This window comes from Salmo salar, chromosome ssa12 (assembly GCF_905237065.1).
Source record: "Salmo salar chromosome ssa12, Ssal_v3.1, whole genome shotgun sequence".
NCBI lineage: Eukaryota > Metazoa > Chordata > Actinopteri > Salmoniformes > Salmonidae > Salmo > Salmo salar.
This window is the reverse complement of record NC_059453.1, coordinates 12128619-12150936: the sequence shown is the minus strand read 5'-3', so window position 1 is coordinate 12150936 and position 22318 is coordinate 12128619. Positions and strand designations below refer to the sequence as shown.

At 41.8% G+C, this 22318-nt stretch overlaps 1 pseudogene; it reads left to right on the top strand.

Annotated features, from left to right (window-relative positions):
* The first annotated feature begins 1334 nt into the window (after positions 1 to 1334).
* On the top strand, positions 1335 to 21154 carry LOC106564199 (myosin heavy chain, fast skeletal muscle-like; annotated as a pseudogene).
* Positions 21155 to 22318: the final 1164 nt, after the last annotated feature.

Genomic DNA, 22318 nt, shown 5'->3' with positions numbered 1-22318 from the left:
CAATGTAGAACATAGTAAAAAATTAAGAAAAACCCTTGAAAGAGTAGATGTGTCCAAACTTTTGACTGGTACTGTATAACCTGTTCTTGAAAGCCTACTGTTTCTGTTCAAGCTTTTGAATATTAATTTAATATGGTTCCACTAGGGTGATAAATCAAACTAAGCAAAGCACGAGGTAACGGCCAACTCCGTCACAAGCATGAGGTGAGGAGACAGTTCAGATGTATTTACAAGAAAAAAAATTGAAAACAATTGATGAACATATATATAAATAAACTTGTTGATGAGGATTAATGCCACTAAAATGGAATTAAATAAGGTCAGATTAGATTTCATGGAAACTATTTTAGTGGTGGTTTGGCAACATGGACTCACTCCATTACACTATACGAGGTTCAGTAGAAGTAACATTGGAATCTATTTGATAAATCTAACTTTTGATATTGTCATAATTATTAGTAATGACATCTCTCATTCACGTAAAACTCAGTGAAATTCAATTCAGAGACAAATATGACATTAAAAAGTAATGTAATGGGAGTGTGGTGCCCCTGTAAGTGGGAGGTGCTAGTGAGAGACAGATACACAAGTCTGGGGGGGAGGTCTCTCCTGCAATCCATGTCCTTCCCCAGAGTGGTCCATAATTAACTTTTGCTTGGTTAGCACTTCCAACCAGATATAAGGAGGCTGAGGCCACATCATCCATAAGTCAGATACCTTCTTCCTCTGTGGTAAGACTCTCTCCACCTCCTCAGATTTTTACATTTGTCTCATCTTTGCACTCAGCATCTGAGGCAGCAGCTAACTGCACTGTTTCAATTGACTTCTGCATGTCTCTAAGATTTGCATGTCTCCTTCAACATTTGTTTTACTTCTGTAACATCCTTTTATGGTAAAAAGTGTTGTTCCTGCAATTGTTTGTAAATTGATGAGGTGGTCTAGAATGTAACTGGGTTTTTAGGGGTATTTACTTGAATTCTTGACAGAACGTGTAGTAAAGTGAGTTGCCACTAGGAAAATGAAAGTTACCAGTTGCACCTGTAATTGATTTGGATATGACTGTAATGATTCAGTTAAATGTTTTCTAGCCCTTCGGGGGCTAAATGATAAAGCTTTAGACCTGTACCTTTTTCAAAACACCCTAATGTTTCACAGGGTCTTCCAAGAAGTACACATTCATCTGTAGGAGGGGAAAAAGAAGGTGAGACATGGTTTCAGTCTTCACATAAAAAGTGATGAGAATATTCAGTGAGAGATACCGCTCACCTAACTCTGTTGACTGGGGAGGAAGCACCACAGAGTCAATCATGTTTCTTGTTTCATCTCTTTCCTAGTTATCCGTCACCATGAGTACGGACGCAGAGATGGAAATCTACGGCAAAGCTGCCATATACCTCCGTAAGTCTGAGAGGGAGAGGATGGAGGCACAAGCCGCACCCTTTGATTCAAAGAACTCCTGCTATGTGACAGACAAAGTGGAGCTGTACCTGAAGGGTCTGATTACTGCCAGGGCCGACGGGAAGTGTACTGTGACAGTCACGAAACCTGACGGCACTAAGGAGGTAAGCCTGATCTGATATTCAAGTTTAAGTTTGTGTAATTACTCCATTTCTTGAAAAATCATTGAAATGATCCAAACAATGTCTATAGGCAATAAGAAATGAGTAACAAAAAATATATTAAGAAGCATTTCATTGTTTGTTTGTGGGCAGTATAACCTTCGAACTAAATGTTTATTGCTGCTATTTAAAAATGACATGGAATGTCTCATGTTGACTAGTCAAGAATCTCCAGTTATGTGTCAGTGGGTGATAACAAAGTAGTTGGATTAATGTGGATATAAAAAAATTTTTAAGATTCAACTTGTATTTAATGAACAAAAAGCATTCTGTTATGTCCACTTTGATCTGCGTTTAATCTAGATTTCTGACTGTTTCAGGAAGGAAAAGAGTTCAAAGATGCAGACATCTATGAGATGAACCCCCCTAAGTACGACAAGATTGAGGACATGGCCATGATGACCTACCTGAATGAAGCCTCTGTGTTGTATAACCTCAAAGAGCGTTATGCAGCATGGATGATCTATGTAAGTAACCTGCACATACAAACACACACATACATGAACATAATAAATACGCACATTCAGTACTAGACATAATTAAATGGTAGAAACCAAAACATATCAATACAGTAGACCCACATCAGTATACCAAAGTACACCCACATCCTCACATAAATCCAGGTAAAAGTACATCTGACTTTACTAATCCCCTAATGTAATCACTTTCATCCAGACCTACTCTGGGCTCTTCTGTGCCACGGTGAACCCCTACAAGTGGCTCCCAGTGTACGACGCAGAGGTTGTCAACGCCTACAGAGGGAAGAAGAGGATGGAGGCTCCACCCCATATCTTCTCCGTCTCTGACAACGCCTTTCAGTTCATGCTTATTGGTTCGAGCTGTCATGGATGGATGGATGGATGTGATGGATGTCCTTAAGTATATATGAATCTTAAAGTCCATAAGTGTTAATGGATAGATGGATGTATCAATGGAAGTTAAAATATACTTCAGAGCGGTATCTACTGTTTTCTAACAGTTTGCTGGTAATATCTGATTTCACTACCATTGAATGGAAGATGTTCCAAATTGAAATTCTCGATGATGCTATGAATTAGATAATGTCCCCATAATGTTGCTTGCGTATGATAAGCAATATGTTTTTTTGGTTCCAGATAAGGAGAACCAGTCCATTCTGATTACGTAAGTTGTTTACTAAAATGTCATTACATTATGAAAGGATGAGGACATTAGGCTTTGCAGAATAATGAGACGATGAGTGGAAATATTGTTAATGACTTACTTATGCTTAAAAACAGGTCAATAGTGTATTTTTCAATGCTATTTCTTGGTGTAAGCCAATCTGACACTCAAACATGTAACTAAAACCACTCTTTCGCTGCCATATAAACCAGTGGAGAATCCGGTGCAGGAAAGACTGTAAACACCAAGCGTGTCATCCAGTACTTTGCCACAATTGCAGTGTCAAGTGGAGAGAAGAAGAAGGAAGTAGACCCCAGCAAAATGCAGGTAGGTTGTTCTTATGTTTGCCTTTTTAACACATTTCAGTTTGGTTGGTTGCGGCAACTTTTTTTTCCAGCGGTGAATCAAACTTTACTACTTTTCCAGTTTCTGAGCAACTTGTGTTTGTCTCAATCAGGGGTCTCTTGAGGATCAGATCATTGCAGCTAACCCTCTGCTGGAGGCTTATGGTAATGCCAAGACAGTGAGGAACGACAACTCGTCTCGCTTTGTAAGTATAAAGGGCAAACTGTGGAAGTTACCTGATATTGGAAAAATGTAATTTAGTAGTTCCATATTGTTATATCAATAGGTGTACATAAAACTGTAACATTTAAAGGGGTCTATCAAAGTAAAATGTAAGAATTAATTTGTTGACCAATTTCTATAGGGTAAATTCATCAGGATTCACTTCCAAGCTGGCAAACTGGCTAAAGCTGACATTGAGACATGTGAGTTGGTTTTGATTGTTTCTCGATACTTTCCTAAATTCACACGGATTATTTTGTGGTGATTATATCATTAAATGTATCTCATGTTCTCTCTCTCTCTCTCTCACTCTCTCAGACCTGCTGGAGAAGTCCAGAGTGTCCTTCCAGCTGCCCGATGAGAGAGGATACCACATCTTCTTCCAGATGATGACAGGCCATAAACCTGAGATAATTGGTACGGCAATGTAGAGGTCCAGAAGAAGTTATTCCCACCCCATCTATGGAATATAAAAAAAATATTCATACTCCACACTAATAATACTATTACAATGATTACATCCAAGGTAACAAGGCATCTAGACATTTGGAAGGTCTCTGGGAAATATCTATCAAGTAATGCACTGTGATGCACTAGTCCACAAGTCTCAGTCCCCTCTTTTGATGCTATTCATTATATACTACATGTATCATTGAGTCCATCTACTGAGTAAAGGAGGGAGAGATACTGTAAAGGTAGGACAGCAGAATTCTAAGAGATTTAACTGGCAAGCTGTTCTCTGTTGTCCACAGAAATGGCGCTCATCACCACCAACCCCTACGACTTCCCCATGTGCAGCCAGGGACAGATCGCTGTGGCCAGCATCGACGACAAGGAAGAGCTGGATGCCACAGATGTGAGTCAAACAAAGGGTTAACCAAACTCAATATATGGATATGGGTAGGACCACCATACACACTGAATGTACTGTGCAATTCCAACTTGGTAGCAGCTGGGAATGTTCTTGATTCGGTCCAGTACACTACTTTTGTGAGTAAGCAAACTACCTTTCAGTTCATGACTGTTGTATTTCGTCTTTAACGCCAGGATGCCATTACAATCCTGGGCTTCACTAATGATGAGAAGATTGGCATCTACAAGCTGACAGGAGCTGTAGTCCACCATGGAAACTTGAAATTCAAGCAGAAGCAGCGTGAGGAACAGGCCGAGCCAGACGGCACAGAGGGTGAGTCCCACTCATAGATATACAATATGTAAAGCATTAGTCCCATTCCCAGTCCCCAACATAGAAATTAAACACCTAACACAGACAGTGCCACATGAAAGTCAGGCAGGCAGGAGATCATTTTTGGAGAAAGAAATACTACCTTCAGATATGATTTGAAATTATGGATGAGGGTGAATCAAAACATAACGAATAAAAAAATGTGGCCAAAAAATGTGACATCAGAAACAAGCAATCTTGTGTCCCTGAGTCTGTTGTTGTTGGTTCTCTCTCCAGTGGCTGATAAAATCGGCTACCTGCTGGGCCTGAACTCGGCTGAGATGTTGAAGGCTCTGTGCTACCCAAGAGTGAAGGTCGGCAACGAGTATGTGACCAAGGGACAGACTGTGGCTCAGGTAAGGCGGCAAACACAGCATCTACCATTTTCTGAGCACCGGAATATTTTTGGGGACGAGTGCAATGCTTTAATTGAATAGTGATGTTTTCTCCCAAGCTCGTATCACCTTATCACTGGACATGGTCAATATCTCATGTATTAATTTGAGGTATTATCATTACAGGTTAATAACTCAGTCAGTGCTCTGGCCAAGTCCATCTATGAGAGGATGTTCTTGTGGATGGTCATCCGTATCAATGAGATGTTGGACACCAAGAATCCAAGGCAGTTCTATATCGGTGTGCTTGACATTGCCGGGTTTGAGATCTTTGATGTATGAGACCAGAACAAGACACTTAGATGTGATTGAGATGGATTACAGCCTTGTATGATGAAATGATCCCTTTTAAAACTCCATCAACAGTACAACAGCATGGAGCAGCTGTGCATCAACTTCACCAATGAGAAACTGCAACAGTTTTTCAACCACACCATGTTCGTCCTGGAGCAAGAGGAGTACAAGAAGGAGGGAATCGTCTGGGCCTTCATTGACTTCGGCATGGACTTGGCTGCCTGCATTGAGCTTATTGAGAAGGTATAATGGACCTCAACAGCAAAGCTCTTAGGGACCATTATTATCACTGTGGTACAATGCATCTGACTGTTGAGAACTCAATGTTTCCTGTTATGTGTCCCTAAACGAATATAATCCTATAAGAGCATGTTTACTAAAGATGTGATGTTATATATACACTGTACCTTACTTTTCATAAAGCCATTGGGCATCTTCTCCATCCTTGAAGAGGAGTGCATGTTCCCCAAGTCTCAGACACTACCTTCAAGGACAAGCTGTACTCCCAGCATCTTGGCAAAACAAAGTCGTTTGAGAAGCCCAAGCCTGCCAAAGGCAAGCAAGAGGCCCACTTCTCCCTGGTGCACTACGCCGGTACTGTGGACTACAACATCACTGGCTGGCTGGAGAAGAACAAGGACCCCCTGAATGACTCAGTTTGTCAGCTGTACGGGAAGTCAGGAGTGAAAATTTTGGCAGCCTTGTATCCTGCTCCCCCACCTGAGGGTAAGACTAGCATCAAGTCAAACTATTTAATTAAGCATTAGTTCCAACACAGACCCACATTTTCTTTAAAGTCTGACTGTATCGACATTTTTAAGGGTTCATCAATGTGTGAATATAATTATACAGTGGGGGAAAAAAGTATTTGATCCCCTGCTGATTTTGTACGTTTGCCCACTGATAAAGAAAGGATCAGTCTATAATTTTAATGGTAGGTTTATTTGAACAGTGAGAGACAGAATAACAACAAAAAAATCCAGAAAAACGCATGTCTAAAATGTTATAAATTGATTTACATTTTAATGAGGGAAATAAGTATTTGAACCCCTCTCAATCAGAAAGATTTCTGGCTCCCAGGTGTCTTTTATACAAGTAACGAGCTGAGATTAGGAGCACACTGTTAAAGGGAGTGCTCCTAACCACAGCTTGTTAACTGTAAAAAAGACATCTGTCCACAGAAGCAATCAATCAATCAGATTCCAAACTCTCCACCATGGCCAAGACCAAAGAGCTCTCCAAGGACGTCAGGGACAAGATTTTAGACCTACACAAGGCTGGAATGGGCTACAAGACCATTGCCAAGCAGCTTGGTGAGAAGGTGACAACATTTGGTGCGATTATTCGCAAATGGAAGAAACACAAAAGAACTGTCAATATCCCTCGGCCTGGGGCTCCATGCAAGATCTCACCTCATGGAGTTGCAATGATCATGAGAATGGTGAGGAATCAGCCCAGAACTACACGGGAGGATCTTGTCAATGATCTCAAGGCAGCTGGGACCATAGTCACCAAGAAAACAATTGGTAACACACTACGCCGTGAAGGACTGAAATCCTGCAGCGCCCGCAAGGTCCCCCTGTTCAAGAATACATATACATGCCCGTCTGAAGTTTGCCAATGAACATCTGAATGATTCAGAGGACAACTGGTGAAAGTGTTGTGGTTAGATGAGACCAAAATGGAGCTCTTTGGCATCAACTCAACTCGACGTGTTTGGAGGAGGAGGAATGCTGCCTATGACCCCAAGAACACCATCTCCACCGTCAAACATGGATGTGGAAACATTATGCTTCGGGGGTGTTTTTCTGCTAAGGGGACAGGACAACTTCACTGCATCAAAGGGACGATGGACGGGGCCATGTACCGTCAAATCTTGGGTGAAAATATCCTTCCCTCAGCCAGCCTCATTGAAAATGGGTCGTGGATGGGTATTCCAGCATGGCAATGACCCAAAACACACGGCCAAGGCAACAAATGAGTGGCTCAAGAAGAAGCACATTAAGGTGCTGGAGTGGCCTAGCCAATCTCCAGACCTTAATCCCATAGAAAATCTGTGGAGGGAGCTGAAGGTTGGAGTTGCCAAACGTCAGCCTCGAAACCTTAATGACTTGGAGAAGATCTGCAAAGAGGAGTGGGACAAAATCCCTCCTGAGATGTGTGCAAACCTGGTGGCTAACTACAAGAAACGTCTGACCTCTGTGATTGCCAACAAGGGTTTTGCCACCAAGTACTAAGTCATGTTTTGCAGAGGGGTCAAATACTTATTTCCCTCATTAAAATGCAAATCATTTTCTAACATTTTTGACATGCTTTTTTCTGGATGTTTTTGTTGTTATTCTGTCTCTCACTGTTCAAATAAACCTACCATTAAAATTATAGACTGATAATTTCTTTGTAAGTGGGCAAACGTACAAAATCAGCAGGGGATCAAATACTTTTTCCCCCCACTGTACACTCAGTTAATTTAATCATACATTAGGTGTTATTCTACACAATCTCATTGGCAGGATTTGGCTCTAGTTAAGTGTGAAGTCAATCAGTGATTCTCTGGTTTATAATTAGTGTGCTTGCTGAAGACAAGACCACTCTAGATTTATTACATACTCTTATTATTATTATTCTATTTATTCCACCCACTCTAGGAAATGTACTTTTCTAGTTATCTCTAACTTTTCCCCATTTTAACAGATACATCCAAGAAAGGAGGCAAGAAGAAGGGTGGTTCCATGCAGACTGTGTCCTCCCAGTTCAGGGTGAGCTTTTGAAATGTGTATATTCAGTCCTTCAAAAGGTGCAATTATCATAAACTACAGTATGTCTGAGAAAATGGTTTGTAACCCTCCTACAGGAGAACTTACATAAGCTGATGACCAACTTGAGGAGCACTCATCCTCACTTTGTGCGCTGCCTGATCCCCAACGAGTCAAAGACTCCAGGTACAATAAATATTGAGTTAAATATGTAATTTTATCAGTACAGTACCAGTAACCTTAACAATCCCAATCTTTAACCTGTTTATTAATATTAAAAGAGACTTGTTTGTTTTACCAGGTCTGATGGAGAACTTCCTGGTTATCCACCAGCTCAGGTGTAATGGTGTACTGGAGGGTATCAGGATCTGCAGAAAGGGCTTCCCTAGCAGAATCCTCTATGCTGATTTCAAGCAGAGGTATGTGCACATGTACACACACGCGCACACACACTCGCGCACACACACACACAGAATGATCTTGTCCAAGGGTATTCCAGCATCAGAATAGTCAAAATATACAGTGCAATTGGAATGTATTCAGACCCCTTCACTTTTTCCACATTTTGTTACGTTACAGCCTTTTTCCAAAATTGATGACCCCTCCCCTCTCAATCTACACACAATACCCCAGAATGACAAAGCAAAAACAAGTTAAGACATTTTTGCAAATGTCTTAAAAATAAAATACTGAAATATCACATGTACATAAGTATTCAGACCCTTTACTCAGTACTTTGTTGAAGAACCTATGGCAGCTATTAAAGTCTCGGGTCTTCTTGGGTATGACGTTACAAACTTGGCACACCTGTATTTTGGGAGATTGTCCCATTCTTCTCGGCAGATCCTCTCAAGCTCTGTCAGGTTGGATGGGGAGCGTCGCTGCACAGCTATTTTCAGGTCTCTTCAGAGATGTTCAATAGGGTTCAAGTCTGGGCTCTGGATAGGCCACTCAAGGACATTCAGAGACTTGTTCCGAAACCACTCCTGCGTTGTTTTGGCTGTGTGCTTAGGGTCATTGTCCTGTTGGAAGGTGAACCTTCACCCCAGTCCGAGGTCCTGAGCGCTCTGGTGCAGGGTTTCATCAAGGATCTCTCTGTATTAAGCTCCGTTCATCTATCCCTCGATACTGACTAGTCTCCCAGTCCTAACCGCTGAAAAACATCCCCATAGCATGATGCTGCCACCACCATGCTTCACCATAGAGATGGTACCAGGTTTCCTCCAGACGTGACGCTTGGCATTCAGGCCAAAGAGTTTAATCTTGGTTTCATCAGACCAGAGAATCTTGTTTCTCATAGTCTGAGAGTCTTTAGGTGCCTTTTGGCAAACTCCAAGCGGGCTGTCATGTGCCTTTTACTGAGGAGTGGCTTTCATCTGGCCACTCTACCATAAAGGCCTGATTGGTGGATTGCTGCAGAGATGGTTGTCATTCTGGAAGGTTCTCCCATCTCTACAGAGGAACTCTGTCAGAGACCATCAGGTTCTTGGTCACCTCCCTGACCAAGGCCCTTCTCCCCTGATTGCTCAGTTTGGCCAGGTGGCAAGCTCTAGGAAGAGTGTTTGTTGTTCCAAACTTCTTCCATTTAAGAATGATGGAGGCCACTGTGTTCTTGGGGACCTTGAATGCTGCAGAAATGTTTTGGTACCCTTCCCCAGATCTGTGCCTCACACAATCCTGTCTCGGCGCTCTATATACAATTCCTTCAACCTCATGGCTTGGTTTTTGCTCTGACATGCACTGCCAACTGTGGGACCTTATATAGACAGGTGTGTGCCTTTCCAAATAATGTCCAATCAATTGAATTTACCATAGGTGGGTTCCAAACAAGTTGTAGAAACAACAAGGTTTATCAATGGAAACAGGATGCACCTGAGCTCAATTTCGAGTCTTATAGCAAAGGGTCTGAATACTAATGAAAATAACGTTACATTTGCTAAAAAATTTAAAAACCTGTTTTCGCTTTGTTATTATGGGGTATTGCGTTTAGGTTGATGAGGGAACAAAAACGATTTAATCAATTTTAGAATAAGGCTGTAACTAACAAAATGTGGAAACAGTCAAAGGGTCTAAATACTTTCTGAACGCACTGTAAATATTATATAAAAAAAGTTCTACTTGTTTAACAAAAATCTCTTTCTCTGAGCAATTGTATTAATATAAAACCCAAAAATATTTTAGGGGCATACAATATAGCTCAGTATTTGTATTATTCATTTTATACAGTCTTTTTTGCACATCTTTATCAAGGGTGCCAATCATTTTGGACCTCGCTGTATAACCAACCAATTACAACTTTGCATATTTTAAAACTGTGTTCTCATTCAGGTACAAAGTACTGAATGCCAGTGTCATCCCTGATGGCCAGTTCATGGACAACAAAAAGGCTTCTGAGAAGCTGCTTGGGTCCATTGACGTAAATCACGACGATTACAAGTTTGGACACACCAAGGTCAGTCAAATACCCCCAGCAAAAGCTGACAACAAAACACAACTTCAAAGATAATTTATTATTGGATGAAACATTGAATTTGGCATTACTGCTATTAGCCAATTGAAACACATTGAATAACAGATTCACTACATGGAATTTGGAACATGTATTTATCCTCTTATATTAAGTACAAAACTTTCTCCATATAGACTTCCAATTATTATTTTTTAACTGGTACTGGGGACCTTCAGATGAGTCTTGTGGAGTGGTAATACTGTAGGCCAAACCGCTCAGATGCTACAGACGTTTTGTCAGAAGATCGGTTTGTGGGATGTCTCATGGTCTGACAAACACCTCTCTAGCTTTGCCTACCACCTTTCACCGCAGATGCAGGAGACCGACATCGGTGGATGCAGTAGATTGAGATGCAAACTGATATCTCTAGCTTAAACAGATGTATTTTGATGGGGATATTTGTATTATGTTAATTATCTTTAGAAATAGTAGGCTGAATACATGTAATTGAAACACCAAGGTCAGTCAAATTGCCCCAGCAAAAGCTGACAACAAAACACAATTTAAATGATAATTTAAACCTGTACCATATAAAATCTCTCCAGGTGATCTATCCATCCTTTTGTTCTTTTGTCTTCATTTAACTAATGGAAAAGCTGGAAAAACATTGTACTGTTTTTCTTCAAAGTCATGCATCACAAGTATAGAAGAGAAACTAAACTCATTATCATGTACATTGTATTAGAGTTGTATGACTGCAGTTATCTGTGTCTGTGTAGATTATTAATCTACAACTGTACAATAACTAACAACTTAGAAACAACCTATCACATGGTTTGTTTGCAACAATATCAAAGTTCATGTTGTTTAAATCAATCTAGTGGTGTTGTTCCCCTCTTTTGATTCAACACTTTCTGTCTGTCACCATCTGTTGTTCCATTTACCATGTTAACCTGTGTCTCAGGTGTTCTTCAAAGCCGGTCTGCTGGGTGTCCTGGAGGAGATGAGAGATGAGAAGCTGGCCACTCTGGTCGGCATGCTCCAGGCTCTCAGCCGTGGATTCCTCATGAGGAGAGAGTTCACCAAGATGATGGAGAGGAGGTGAGTAATAGTAGACATCTGGGCAAAGCTTTCTGTCAACCACCTGTATCTAATGCATTATGATTACATACTGTATATGCTGTGAGTTGTTCAGAATGAGAAAGTACATCTTATAATGGTCTACTAAAGCTTTTGGGTTAATTCATTTATAAGTCCAGAAATGGATGTAGCAACTAAGGATTCTAGCTTTATAGCTGCAGTTTGGGATTTGGCTGTTCAACTGTCATTTAAATTTGTGGTATTTACCCATTCATTCTTAAAGAATATAAAATGTCTCATGAGCTTAGCATGACTGTCAGTCCTTGCATCTAGACCGCTGTCTATGAATTTAAGAGGGGTTACATTTCCCTAGCCCCATTCCTCATCTGAATACAAAAAGTGGAGGGGGTTCCAGTGTGTTATTCTTCAACTCCTGGAAACATCCCACTGGTCATTACCAACTCATTTCAACACAAAAATGATATGTAATGACGTTGAATCAACGTGGATTTGAAAAAAGTTATCAGCGTAAGGGAATTTCATTTTTTTTTCACTCAACTTTTAACCATAATCCAATAACATGGTGACTAATTTTGATTATGTCGCGTTGAATTGAAGTTCGCCAATTCAACCAAATGTAAATCAAAACTAAAACGCTGAACTGACGTCTGTGCCTAGTGGGATGTAACTCACCAAGCCACTCTGTCCTTTCTGTCGACCAGAGAGTCCATCTTCGCCATCCAGTACAACATCCGCTCATTCATGAATGTGAAAACGTGGCCATGGATGAAGTTGTACTTCAAGATCAAGCCCCTGCTGCAGAGCGCTGAGACTGAGAAGGAGCTGGCCAACATGAAGGAGAACTATGATAAGATGACAGCAGACCTGGCCAAGGCTCTGGCCACGAAGAAGCAAATGGAGGAGAAGTTGGTGGCCCTGACGCAGGAGAAGAACGACTTGGCGCTCCAAGTCGCATCTGTGAGTCAGCAACAACCTTCTTAGGGGCACATTTAACACATTTAAACAAAAGCACACACACACAAACACACACACACCACACACACACACACACAACACACAACACACACACACACACACACACACGCACACACACAAATGAAGTATATGGCTATCTTACAAATTGTTATTGCCCATGTTATTTATTTAATGAATTTGGCTATTTGTAATTTAGCTCTAACTTTGAATACACAAAGTGAGGCTGATGATGTTTTCTTCTGCTCTGAAACCAGGAAGGAGAGAGTCTGAACGATGCTGAGGAAAGGTGTGAGGGGCTCATCAAGAGCAAGATCCAGCAGGAGGCCAAACTCAAAGAGACGACCGAGAGGCTGGAGGATGAGGAGGAGATCAATGCTGAGTTGACTGCCAAGAAGAGGAAGCTGGAGGATGAGTGCTCTGAGCTGAAGAAGGACATTGATGACCTGGAGCTCACTCTGGCCAAAGTGGAGAAGGAGAAGCACGCCACTGAAAACAAGGTCTTGTGTTTTACCATAGACAGTCTAACCAACAATAATCAACTCAAAACATAGCTTAACAGAAATGGAATTCAAGTTGTATTGTGGGTGCAGGAAAAAGTAAGAAACAACAGTAGAATTTCAGTTGCGGGGTACTCCCAATATTCATTGCATGTTCTGCTCCCCCTCATTTATGACTTCCATTCAAAACACGGGCATGGTGAACACTGCTATCTAATGTTGAATCTATAGTACAGTAATTGTTGATGCAGTTCTAATCTAAATGAAATGAATGCAATATATAACAAACTAAATCTCCCCTTTACGGTGAAGTGTAATTATGTTGTGGCCATTTACAGGTTAAAAACCTGACAGAGGAGATGGCGTCTATGGATGAGAGTGTTGCCAAGCTGACCAAGGAGAAGAAAGCCCTCCAAGAGGCCCACCAGCAGACACTGGATGACCTGCAGGCAGAGGAGGACAAAGTCAACACTCTGACCAAGGCCAAGACCAAGCTGGAACAGCAAGTGGACGACGTGAGTGGAGTTTGACATTTTGGCCATGATAGTATGTAAGATGATATTATCTTCAGTTGTTTAGATTTGAACAATATATGTGTTTTTATCTTCTAGCTTGAGGGTTCTCTGGAGCAAGAGAAGAAGCTCCGTATGGACCTTGAGAGATCCAAGAGAAAGCTGGAGGGGGATCTGAAACTGGCCCAGGAGTCCATAATGGACCTGGAGAATGACAAGCAGCAAGCTGATGAGAAAATCAAGAAGTAAACACAAACAAATGACTACAGTATTAGCTGTTATAATGGTTGTTCTTGACTAATTATTGTAATTATGAATTAGCATTTGCATGTGATTCTTAAAAGCAAAGTGAATGGTATGATCCTCTCCCTTTACACTATCAAAACAAAACAAACTCTGCAATTGACATATTTGTGTTTCTTAGAAAGGAGTTTGAGACCACCCAGCTCCTCAGCAAGGTTGAGGATGAGCAGTCTCTGGGAGCTCAGCTGCAGAAGAAGATCAAGGAACTCCAGGTACAGTAGAGGATAGAAACTCCAGTACAGAAAAGCAGAGACTTGAATCATTTCCTGAAAAACATTGCTCAGGTAGCACACATTTCTCACGGGGGCTTCTGATGGCTGAGAAGGTTGGAAGATGGTATTCCTTGCTGGTGATTCTAACTGTTTTAAAGACGGTGCTTCTTAACATTGTGGTTTTGGTTCGCACAATGGGACACAGTGTACTGAATATATTGGTGTAACTGTCTTTGTATTAAACACATTTATGTAAAATACACATACTATTATTATTTTGTGAGGTTCAATTGTTTCAACTGTACTGTAGTGTTCATCCCCCCTGCTCCTGCCCCCTGTTCTAGGCCCGTATTGAGGAGCTGGAGAAGGAAATTGAGGCTGAGCGTGCTGCCAGGGCTAAGGTTGAGAAGCAGAGGGCTGATCTCTCCAGGGAACTTGAGGAGATCAGCGAGAGGCTGGAGGAGGCCGGAGGCGCCACTGCTGCTCAGATTGAGATGAACAAGAAGCGTGAAGCTGTGTTCCAGAAGCTGCGTCGTGATCTTGAAGAGTCCACCCTGCAGCATGAGGCCACAGCCGCCGCTCTGCGCAAGAAGCAGGCCGACAGTGTGGCTGAGCTCGGGGAGCAGATCGACAACCTGCAGCGCGTCAAGCAGAAGCTGGAGAAGGAGAAGAGCGAGTACAAGATGGAGATTGATGACCTCTCTAGCAACATGGAGGCCGTCGCCAAGGCTAAGGTGAGTAGTAACGTTTTGATCAAGCAGTGTCGAGGTTGGTCAACTACATTACCATTCAAGTGAACTGAAATTGACAGGAGTCACATATATAAAGTAATGATGGAACATGTTACACTAACAGGGCAATCTGGAGAAGATGTGCCGTACTCTTGAGGACCAGCTGAGTGAGCTCAAGACTAAGAATGATGAGAATGTTCGCCAGGTCAACGACATCAGCGGACAGAGGGCCAGACTCCTGACAGAAAATGGTACCATCAACAATGAACAACAAGCCAATGCTTTCCTTTAGTAGAACACAACATGTATTATGGGCTATATCCACAAAGTTTCTAATGTACTATTCACCACCTAACATTCCCCTACGATTCCTCAAAATACATTTTCAATCTTAGAGAACAGAGGCCCTATTAACAAGATGTTCTTCTGTCCCTGCAGGTGAGTTTGGCCGCCAGCTGGAGGAGAAGGAAGCCCTGGTATCTCAGCTGACCAGAGGAAAACAGGCCTTCACTCAGCAGGTGGAGGAGCTGAAGAGGGCTATTGAGGAGGAGGTCAAGGTAAGGAACCCAAAATGGACTCCACCGACCAGAGTTTAGAGCTATACTACGTCACCCTCAGAGACTTCTACTGTCATTTGTTTGACTACCTCTCTAATCTATCGTTGTCTCTCTCTTTCTTTCTCACAGGCTAAAAACGCACTGGCCCATGGTGTCCAGTCTGCCCGCCATGACTGTGACCTCCTGAGGGAGCAGTTTGAGGAGGAGCAGGAGGCCAAGGCAACGCGGCATGTGCAAGGCCAACAGTGAGGTGGCTCAGTGGAGGACTAAGTATGAAACTGATGCTATCCAGCGCACAGAGGAGCTGGAGGAGGCCAAGTGAGTCGCACACAACAGAAAAAAAATCGAATATACGGTGTGGATGAAAATGGTGGTAGTGGGGATCTGAGAAAATGTCACATCAATATGTATTGTAACATTTGTTTTCGCACCATAAAACCACCGTCTGTTGTCCAACAGGAAGAAGCTGGTCCAGCGTCTGCAGGAGGCCGAGGAGACCATTGAGGCGACCAACTCCAAGTGCGCCTCCCTGGAGAAGACCAAGCAGAGGCTGCAGGGAGAGGTGGAGGACCTCATGATTGATGTTGAGAGAGCCAACGCATTGGCCGCCAACCTCGACAAGAAGCAGAGGAACTTTGACAAGGTGAAAATGAATAAACCTCACACAACAGTGATATTTTCTGTCCAGTATATGACCAATTGTAGTATAAGTGTAGCATATTTCTGATTCAAAACTCTTCATCATTGACTTCTAATGAAAATCCCATGGATTCCCCTAGGTTCTGGCAGAGTGGAAGCAGAAGTATGAGGAGGGTCAGGCTGAGCTGGAAGGAGCTCAGAAGGAGGCTCGCTCTATGAGCACTGAACTCTTCAAAATGAAGAACTCCTACGAGGAGGCTCTGGATCATCTGGAGACTCTGAAGAGAGAGAACAAGAACCTGCAACGTGAGCATTTGACAGCAGTTCTATTCGGCTCATGTTTGACTAGTGTTTTGAAAATGGAGGGAACTGCAATCATCAACATTAATATTACACTATTTCAGAGTTTTCAAGTGCAGTTAAAAAAAATAAATGGAACATGTAATCGCTATTGCTTTTAACAACCCAAGGAAGATGAGAGCAATTAGTTTTGCAAGACCGTATGAAGTGCTGTTAATTAATTACTGTTATCATGATTCATTGTCAACTTCAGTGCATTGGCGATATCCACAGAAAATCTCCCAAGTCTAATCTTCTCCTGTGTGTGTGTGTGCAGAGGAGATCTCTGACCTGACTGAGCAGATCGGAGAGACTGGCAAGAGCATCCATGAGCTGGAGAAGGCCAAGAAGACCGTGGAGACAGAGAAGTCTGTGATCCAGACGGCTCTGGAGGAGGCTGAGGTACAAACTACAGCTGTTTGATGGGGAAAGCAGTGTTACACTAGCCAACGCCAGCTACAGTCCAATGATCCCTGTATTGGAGTTTATTGTAGTCACACTGTATATATAATTCTTCCATCCAAATGTATCGAACACAATTCTCCCGACTGCTTCTGTTTGTCCAGGGAACACTGGAGCACGAGGAATCCAAGATTCTGCGTGTGCAGCTGGAGCTGAACCAGATCAAGGGTGAGGTGGACAGGAAGATCGCTGAGAAGGATGAGGAGATGGAGCAGATCAAGAGGAACAGCCAGAGGGTGGTTGACTCCATGCAGAGCACCCTGGACTCTGAGGTCAGGAGCAGGAATGATGCCCTGAGGGTGAAGAAGAAGATGGAGGGAGACCTGAACGAGATGGAGATCCAGCTGAGCCACTCCAACAGGCAGGCCGCTGAGGCCCAGAAACAGCTGAGGAACGTCCAGGGCCAGCTCAAGGTAAAGGGACGGGGATATCACTCTCAAAAATCTGAACTTGGGGGGGATTTGTGAATCTGTAGAAAATAATAGAACAGAGGAATTTAATAGAATGGACTATGTACTGTGGAAAAGTAGGAATATATGGGAAAAATCTTACCAATTAATATTTCTATCACTGATCCCACTGCGCCTACTTCCGAATAAAGTCTTAATTGAACCTATGTCATTGTGAACTCCAGGATGCCCAATTACACCTTGATGACGCAGTCCGCGCTGCAGAGGACATGAAGGAGCAGGCAGCCATGGTGGAGCGCAGAAACGGTCTGATGGTGGCTGAAATCGAGGAGCTGAGAGTTGCTCTGGAGCAGACAGAGAGAGGCCGCAAAGTGGCTGAGACTGAGCTGGTAGACGCCAGCGAGCGTGTTGGACTGCTGCACTCCCAGGTATTGGTCAAATGCCATTTCTAATGAAACTCAACCAAGCATACCGTTTACACACACCTGGAATACAACAGTGCTTGCTCTTAGACTTTTATCATTTCAGTCTCATGACTATTAACTCCTCTTGAGAGTCAAACAAATCATGTTGTTTTCTCCTTCAGAATACCAGCCTTCTGAACACCAAGAAGAAGCTGGAGACTGACCTGGTGCAGGTGCAGGGAGAGGTGGACGACATCGTCCAGGAGGCCAGGAATGCAGAGGAGAAGGCCAAAAAGGCAATCATTGATGTGAGTCCTTGAATTACATCAACTTGATTTGTCCCCAAGGGTCAATGGTAGCTGGGCTGGTTATGAACAACAAAGATCTGAGAGGGACATTATGATTGGTGCATAAATTAAACAAACTACTATTCCAGGCGGCCATGATGGCTGAGGAGCTGAAGAAGGAGCAGGACACCAGCTCTCACCTGGAGAGGATGAAGAAGAACCTGGAGGTCACAGTCAAGGACCTGCAGCACCGCCTGGATGAGGCTGAGAATCTGGCCATGAAGGGAGGCAAGAAACAACTCCAGAAACTGGAGTCCAGGGTGAGTTACCAGCAGGGTGGATTAGGGTGGATTGAAAGACAGTTTGCTGGAAATGTATTTGATCATATAAAATACACAGAAGCATTGTTTAATCACTTTTTCTCTCAATAAACCCCCTAGATCAGGGGTTGTACACATTTCGCCTTGGTGTAGAGAGAACATTGTGCAGTATTACATCTTAAATGACAGTGCATTTATGTTCAAAACCAAAACATGTAATATGTTACACTTCTGTAGTGGAGCTGAGAAGAACTGGAGCCAAGACCATTCATAATAATAATAATAATCAAATAATAATAATAATACAGATTCACAATAAATATCAACACACAATATAATATCCATCCAATTTATCTCATAGTAATACTTTGTTACATTTGTTTAATTTCTCTCTCTATATATCGCTAACGTTAGCTATGGCAGTATTCATAAATGCACTCTGGCTACCTACTCCGATTTCAGAGCACCTCGTCTGAGTGTGCCAGAGCGCAGAATAACTGATGAATTTACGAATGCTCAACATCTGTTGAATATGACTGGTGTCGGTTAACGTCTGCAAAAAAAAGGCGTAATTAAATTGTTGCCAGCAGCCAACGCTCAGGATAACATGAAAACAGCCTAACCAGCTCTGTCTGCAAGGGCGAGTAAAATGGTCAGAGTGAAGTGTTCTCTAATTTTTGTCTGAAAGTAGAAAGTAAGCTAGCCAACGTTGGCCAGTTAGCTCGGGTGCTTGACTGCCGTTGTGAGGTCAGAATGCTCGGATCAACCCTACTCTCCGGCCAGATCTGCCAGTGTGCGCTCTGAACGCTCCTAGAGCGAAACACTCTGAATTTAGGAACGCTCTGAGCGCACTGTGGCACTCCAGGTTTAATTTACGAACACACCCTACATGTCTCATTTATCTGCTAAAAAGGCGTTGCTAGGGAAGCTAGCGTTGCTATGCTGGGCTACCAGCTAGCAGGCTATCGGCTAAATTAGTTTATAGGCTAGCGGACTTGAATAAAACGTGAAAACACAACATAACATCTTACCAAGTATATGTACATACTCCAGAGACATTAGTGCCTTGAATATGGTGCTTTTCCACTCGCTTATCTTCAAAATAAAGACACAAATGTATTTATGTCAGTGCTTCTGTCTTGCTGTTGACTCACTTTGCCAACTTCTCTCAACTGCCATGGCGCGAGACCGACATACTAAAAGAAACATCACAACATTAAAAAAGGCAAGTGGCCATACTGGTACTGCACCATGCACTTCTAACTGCATAACAAAATGAATAAATTGTCATATTACAAATACAAGAAGAAATTAGATGTTTTTATTTTTATGGATCATTGATGGAATACGGTGTCTCTCAGAACCATGTTGTTTATCTATGGTTAAGAACATAAATTGTGGTTTAATAATATTACATTGTATTGTACACTCTAAACATTTCCCACAGATCACTCGTAGTCTAATCTGTTATTACTAGAAATATTCATAAAAATTGAAATGTAAATTCCACTTTGGGAACCACTTATGTAGAAATAATTACAGACCCCTTCAATTAAAATGGTGAAAGTACATAGGAACAGATAAGTTGTGCCTCCTTGGCTGGGTAGAAGACTACTGTATATCTCTGTGTTACAAATATTTGTTATGTCTGATTTCCCCACCTCCAACAAATACCTACATTTATTTCTTCCACAAAGGTGCGTGAGCTCGAGACTGAGGTGGAGGCCGAGCAGAGAAGAGGTGTAGACGCTGTAAAGGGACTCCGCAAGTATGAGCGCAGAGTCAAGGAGCTCACTTACCAGGTAAGAGAAAGTGCCATCTTTACACACTTGACACTAACAATGACAGGTTTGTGTATAAAACTATACTGACATTGATTATTTGATCTTCTCCCACAGACTGAGGAGGATAAGAAGAACGTTGGCAGACTTCAGGACCTGGTAGATAAGCTGCAGATGAAAGTGAAGGCCTACAAGAGGCAGGCTGAGGAAGCGGTGAGTCACTGACTTAGTCAAATACTCTGAAAGCGTACATAGAACAAATCCCTAGTAGACAATACAAAACTTAATATCCATACAGTTTTGTTGAAGTAAGTGTTACTACGGCACATCAGTCAACAATCAATTATGCACATTTCTGAGTGCCTCCTATGCCTATGTGTTACCAACTTAAATGAGAGGGGGTTGAATATTAATTTACTGTGCTGGGGGCTGGTCTAGTGGTAGTGCTGGAGGCAGCGCCACTCACTTAATCTGCTGTATCATCTATCTCCCTATATACATTGCTATCCTAAATCCGTCAATATTTTTGTTGTTTAAAATACCTTTAAAAACATATTTTAATTTGCTGCCTGAAGCTTCAAACTTTAAATACTGATGTTCTGCTCTCCCTCTCTTTTCCTCACCCAGGAGGAAGCAGCAAACCAGCACATGTCTAAGTTCAGGAAGGTTCAGCATGAGCTGGAGGAGGCTGAGGAGCGTGCTGACATCGCTGAGACTCAGGTCAACAAGCTCAGAGCCAAGACCCGTGACTCTGGAAAGGTACAGAACTGCTGTTCAACCTATACCTGACTCATGTTCAGATATGACCACATCAACACCACCTATGATTTAGTCTTCTCAGAGGTCAATACTGACCTTTTACACTCAACTGTATTGAAGATCTCTCAGAAGAACATTTCAGGAAGGGCTAAATAATCTAATAAGAGTAATTCAGTTAGTACTTCAACATCTAAAATCCAAGCTGAGCACTGAGCATTAAAGACTTGATCCATTATATTCTATTCAAGTCTATCCATATATTTATCATGTTCATTATTATTACTGATCCATTATATTCTATCTTTCTTCTTACAGGGAAAAGAAGCTGCTGAATAAACGAAGACCAAGTCTTATCATTTTCCTGTGTTGCATAAAATATGATTTTCATGGTGAAATGTTGAGCATTGATTAAAAACATGTAGGCCTACATACACTTCCTTTGTGACTGTGGACTTATTACTCAGCAAACAGATTTTTCAAACCATAAAAAATATTGTACTTTAATTAAACAAGCAATCTGGGATTCCAACAACAACAAAGTGGTACCACAACAAAGCAGTCACTTTTTTTGGTAAACAGCTGAGGGATTAGGCTGGAGGTTCTTTTCTAAATGTAATCCATTACAGTTACTAGTTACCTGTCCAAAATTGTAATCAGTAACGTAACCTTTGGATTGCCCAAACTCAGTAACGTAATCTGATTACATTTTGTTCCTTTTAGATTACTTTCCCCTTAAGAGGCATTAGAAGAAGACAAAAATGTTTGTTACCAATTGAACGACATCTATTGCAGGATAAATCAATGTTAATGTTTAAATAGCTGACCATATATGGATGTTCAATTTTACTTTGTGGTGGTTATGTAGGCTTCTTCTAACCCATCGCTTTCCACTACATATAATAATATGATTAAATTATATCTTTACATTAAAACCATAGCATATCAGAATTCCAGTCATTCCAATAATGTTATACCCCGTGATCTTCAAGAATAGGACTTGGAAATATGGGAGTATAGATTAGCCAAATTGTTTATCCTGAGCATAACCCCAAAACGAAGGACTTATTAGCCAGCCCTACTCTGTTGTTTATGATTTTGTTGTCATGGAGGACTGATTGGGCTCATTGATTCGAGTTGAAAAAGAAATGCTCCGCTCATGTAATGGCATGCTTTGAGCTCTACTGAAAAGTGCTATTTACATGTGAAAAATGAATGCCATATGCTGCATTTGCTATAGGCCAATTGCTTACCTTTTTGTTGGTGACATTTTGATATCTTGATAATATGCAGCTTTTCAAAGGGAAAATCGACAGATGAAACAATATCAAAACGGCCACCCTGCCTCTGTTTTGGTAAAATGTAACCACTCTCAGATTAATAGACAGCCATGAATGCAAGTACTGACCATCCATGACATCAAAAGTATTGTTTTATCCATGTTATGAGGCTCTCACAGTGTTTGTTGACATTAACAATGTTTACAAACATTGGAATAAAACAAGCTTATATTTTGGATTCTCATGGAGTGTGACAGTTGATCTAAGCTCATGAGGCATTTCTAAGTTATATTCTTCAATAATAAAT